The sequence below is a fragment of the Pseudophryne corroboree genome, chromosome 6, assembly GCF_028390025.1.
Source record: "Pseudophryne corroboree isolate aPseCor3 chromosome 6, aPseCor3.hap2, whole genome shotgun sequence".
Lineage (NCBI taxonomy): Eukaryota > Metazoa > Chordata > Amphibia > Anura > Myobatrachidae > Pseudophryne > Pseudophryne corroboree.
Window position 1 is genome coordinate 330,337,501 of NC_086449.1, and position 5,415 is coordinate 330,342,915.

At 42.8% G+C, this 5,415-nt stretch overlaps 1 long non-coding RNA gene across 1 annotated transcript; it reads right to left on the bottom strand.

Annotated features, from left to right (window-relative positions):
- Positions 1–2,742: 2,742 nt before the first annotated feature.
- On the bottom strand, positions 2,743–4,954 carry LOC134935245 (uncharacterized). Its single transcript, XR_010180008.1, has 3 exons — positions 4,779–4,954; positions 4,527–4,617; positions 2,743–3,731 (listed from the first exon to the last, which is right to left on the bottom strand). It is a non-coding gene; the product is annotated as an uncharacterized LOC134935245 (long non-coding RNA).
- Positions 4,955–5,415: the final 461 nt, after the last annotated feature.

Sequence of the window (5,415 nt, forward strand, 5' to 3'; positions counted from 1 at the left end):
TAAAGATGCCACACTTGCATGCAACGTATGCCACATGTCCATCCAATCTGGAGTCGGCACAACCGACGGGGACACACCACTCATTTGCTCCACCTCCTCCTTGGAGAAGCCTTCCGCCTCAGACATGTCGACACACACGTACCGACACCCCACACACACAGGGAGTTACCTATAAGGGGACAAAACCCCAACCAGGCCCTTAGGAGAGACAGAGAGATAGAGTATGCCAGCACACACCCAGCGCTTAAAAACACTGGAATATATGACCAGATAGTGCTATTATATGTTTATAATTGTAATCTCCACTCACTGCGTCGCCAAAGTGCCCCCCTCCTCCTTTTTCCAACCTGTGAAGCTCAGCAGGGGAGAGAACAGGGAGCCAGCGTTTTCTCATGCAGCCTCTGTGGAGAAAATGGCGTTGGTTAGTGCTGAGGATCAAGCCCCGCCCACCCAACGGCGGGCTTTGGTCCCTTCATCATATACTAATAAAATGGCGGGGGTCCGCGGATTTACTGTCCCACAGCCTAATCCATCGTATTTATGGCCAAATCGAGGTTTATTGCTGCCCAGGGCGCCCCCCCCCCTGCGCCCTGCACCCTTCAGTGCCTGCTTTGTGTGTGTGACTGGGAGCAATGGCGCGCAGCTTATCGCTGCGCGCTTACCTCATGAAGATCTGATGTCTTCTGCCGCCTGAAGTCTTTTCCTCAATACTCACCCAGCTTCTATCTTCGGCATCTGTGAGGAGGACGGCGGCGCGGCTCCGGGACGAACCCCAGGTGAGACCTGTGTTCCGACTCCCTCTGGAGCTAATGGTGTCCAGTAGCCTAGAAGCAGTGCCCAACTTTACAAGCCAGCTCTGCTTCTCTCTCCTCGGTCCCACGATGCAGGGAGCCTGTTGCCAACAGGACTCCCTGAAAATAAAAAACCTTCTTTTTCCACAGAAAACTCTGGAGAGCTCTCTGCAGTGCACCCATTCTCCTATGGGCACAAGATCTAACTGAGGTCTGGAGGAGGGGCATAGAGGGAGGAGCCAGTGCACACCCATAGTCAAAGTTCTTTTTAGGTGCCCTATCTCCTGCGAAGCCTGTCTATACCCCATGGTCCTTACGGAGTCCCCAGCATCCTCTAGGACGTAAGAGAAATAAAAATTAATTTACAAAAGAAGCACTGCACAAATGTCCCAGGTTGTACGGTGCCAGGTACCACTTTCTCTGGTGAGAATGCACTTCGGTCTGCTGTGATCAATATAACTGGCTGGCAGGTAAATACTTTATGTTTTAGGAAGGATTTCCTGTTACTTTCGGTGGATGGTCTTTTGGTTTATTATACAATAACCTTATTGTGAATTACCATTTTATTAGTAAATCTATACATTTAAGTTATCCTTAACCAACATTCTTTTCGTTCATTTTTGAAGTAACATAAGAAGCCTATTAGACTGTAATCATCCACCATCATTCATGCACTGAAGTGTGACGAGGGACTGAATTTCTGGTGGAAAGACTGGTGCTCTGAGAGAACTGTATTCAGTAGCTGTGACCCAGAGCCCCACTGATATGTTAATGTTATCCTCCATTGTTAGGGCTGGCGTGCCGGAGAATAATGCAGTATGAATAGGGAAGGAAGCATGTACTATGAACTTGTGATGTGAGTTTGTGAGCTCTGGGTTTGCCTAACACACTGAGATCAGCATGCTGTAAACGTCTACCTCCTGCTGTACTGAGAATTCTGCTACGCTATGATAAGAACCAGGCTGGATCAGCGTGTTTTAAACATCCTCTAAACAAACCAGCTTACTTCCTTGTGTAGCGCTGCCCTTGCAGAGTACAATAAAACAGTGCATTCAAACCATATTCTAACTGTAAAGTAACCACAAAATAAACACATTTAATATGTTTCTTTTCATTCTTTGTTTGTTAGTTAGTTAGTTAGTTAGTTAGTTAGTTAGTTAGTTAGTTAGTAACACAAAGCAATGAGATGAGCGTTTGGAACAATAGAAATGAAAACAGTACTCTGTTCACTGATTATGTTTTGTTTTCAATTAATTGTCTTAATTGTAGTAAATAAATATTCCTACCAAGGACAAGTGTTGTAGTATCCTGAAAATGTTTGTATGCGTTAAGCTCACATCCCACTGTTCTTTTCAAGAGTAAAATAGCCCACCCTGTTACAGGGATCTGAGTTTCTCCTGCATCCTAAGAACAGTGGGGGCAATTCAGAGTTGATCGCAGCAGCAAATTTGTTAGCAGTTGGGCAAAACCATGTGCACTGCAAGGGAGGCAGATATAACATGTGCAGAGAATTAGATTTGGGTGGGTTATTTTGTTTCTGTGCAGAGTAAATACTGGCTGCTTTATTTTTACGCTGCAATTTAGATTTCAGTTCGAACATACCCAACCAAAATCTAACTCTCTCTGCACATGTTATATCTGCCACACCTGCAGTGCACATGGTTTTGCCCAACTGCTAACAAATTTGCTGCTACGATCAGGTCTGAATTACCCCCAGTGTTTTTCAGTGGGATTTTACACAGGTGAAAAAGCTTGATAATTTGAGCTGCTGTGATTTCATTTGTCCTGCCCCTATGACAATTTTGCAAATCAGGTCTGTAAGCCTGTCTGTCACAGTCTGTCTGCAGAGAGGTGACCGAGAGCTTGGAGGATATATTTACTTAACTATAAACACTTCAATAATGAAAAATATATTAATGAGCTTGGTAATACACATTCTTTGGTACAACCATGTTTAATGACTTTATTTGCTTTTTAAGAATCCAGTCTACAATTGCACATGCTTTACCAGGTGAATGGAGGACATATTGTTGAGTAAAGCAAAAAAGGGCAAGTAACTGTGCACCTTGGCACAACCATGTTGCACCCCAGGTGGGGCAGATTTAAAATATGCAGGGAGATTTAAATTTGAGAGGGGCGTGTCCAAATTCAAATCAATATTTATTCTGCATGCAAAACAATAAATGTATTTGCACCCTTTGCAGTCCAGCATGGTTTGTCCATGCACACAGTTACCTACTCTTTTTTGGTCTACTCCACCCTCAGAATCATGCCCATTGATCTCTAGGAAGAAATATCACTTTGTAGTATACTGAACTTACCTACATTTCAGTTCTCCACTCTGGGAGAAGACCGGATAGGAAATGCTGCTTGGCACTTTGGGGGGTGGGATGCAAAATCACATAATTTATCCCCACCCCCTCCATTTGGTACCGCAATTCCCTATGTAATCTCCTCATACTGCCCACTTCACTAGAAAGCAGGTGGTATGCAGGAGATACAACCACTCTTCTGAAGGTGCAGACTGCCTGAAAAATCGGGAGTGTATACAAGTACGCTTTGCAGGTATACGTGCTTTACAGAAACAGGTGCTGGAACAGAACTGAAGAAAATGCTAATAAACGTGTACTGTATGTACTGCATTGGAACCTCTCCATACAGATCAATGATAATTGCATGTGAGAATCCATCTCTTCTGTGTCCAGCCGTTTGAAATATATTGGAAGAGAGCAGATTCACCTGATTCAGCTATGCAGCTGAGACGGCCATTCTGAGTAGCCTTACTGAGTAGCTGATGGTCCAGTTCTGCATCTTAGGGCACAGTACCCGTATCTTCGACGCTAGCAGTGGGCATCTTTTGTCCTTTAGCATATTTTGTCCTTTAGCATTAGCATATTTTCTCATCACTGCTGCGTCAATAGTGTCGATCTCTGAATGGGCCTATATTCCAATAAGCAATGACAGAATAAGGACAGATTATTACTACAGGCAACTGCTGAAATACTGGAAAACAAGAATTATAAAGTGTAATTTACTCAATAGCTAAATCCCTTATCATGAATATCGTTTTTTAAATGTGTGAAGAAGAAAAATAAATAAATGAAAATAAGCAAATAAATTGAAGGACTGAATGTAGACATCAAAACTGACTCATAAATGATTGGGGAGTACTTACTATATAACAGCTTTGCTTTAGAGAAATTAGGGAACAATCTGTTGAGAATATACTGCATCTTCTGAGTGCTTTTTGTTGTTGCTCAGTTTCTATTTAGAATACATCACTTGGAATAAAAGAGCTGATGTGTGTGATTACTGAGTTATGTAGTTTCCATTACATTGGCCAATCATTGCAGCATATGGCATTGTGTATATTTGCTCCAGTATGTTTTATTTTACAAAGCAGGTTATTACAGTAGTTGATATAAGCAGTAGGCCCATGCAGAGGTCAAGCAAGCCATCTTGTATTTGCATTTGCTATTTTCAGAATTGTGGATGTTATTTGTGCCGTGCAGAACAGGATCTGCAAGAATGGGTTATCACTAGAGATGAGCGGATTCGGTTTTACTCGGTTTTACTCGGTTCTCAAAACCGAATCTTATTGGCTATCCAAAACACGTGACATCCGTGAGCCAATAAGATTCGGTTTTGAGAACCGAGTAAAACCGAGTAAAACCGAATCCGCTCATCTCTAGTTATCACTGAGGATGTCATTTGTTTCTTGCACTTTTGACTCACTTGTTTTGGGCACCATCGGAATCATTCACTAACAGAGCTCAAACTGGCTGTGCCTGAATCAAGGTCTATGCAGTACGGTCAACGTAAGAACCTGTAGGTGGAATAAAGAGAAAGATCATATCTCAGCCTTTCAGAGCTTGGCTCTTTGACAAAATGTTCTCGTTTCCACAATGACAAAACACAAACAGGCAGAAACAGCAAACACAGGAGGGGAGTTCTCTTGACGAAAAGGCCAAGGATTGAAACACTGACCTTTGTATTCTCTTGTACTCTTTGTCTACTGTTACACTTGTCTGCACTTTGCCATTTACCGATCATAGTATTGTTGTCATTTGTAGTAGACATGGTTAGTTTTCCAAAGGAGAGGGAAGGATTTCAAGACCACCTTACAAAATAAAGCCAAAAGGTTTGGAACCCGCCTAAAATATAGGTATGTTTCTTGTTGCTGAAATAAGAAAATATTTAAAAAAAAAGCAATAGTTGTGGTTTCACAATGTAATATCTGCATTATTGGCGAGAGTTGGAAATTAATGAAGACCATGGACCTCGGGGCCTAATTCATGTTTGTACATAATTTGCAATGTTCGTGCGACGGAGAGATTATCAGCAAACCACGCATGTGCTGCGATTGCAATGCACATGTGCGAGGTTGCTGTTGTGACCCCGCTCGCACTGAGAACTTTGTTGCAGAGTGATTGACATGAACTGGCTATTTGGAGGTGTTTAAGGGGAGTGGTTGGGAAAACGCAGGTATGTCATAACTGTTTTCAGGGTGTGTATTCTCTGATGGCTGGCTGATTGTATGTGCCAAACATGGTATCTGAGTCGCTACTGCTGCGGCCAGTCTACATAGCCTTAGACCAACCTTTAGCTTTGATGTTCTCCGTAA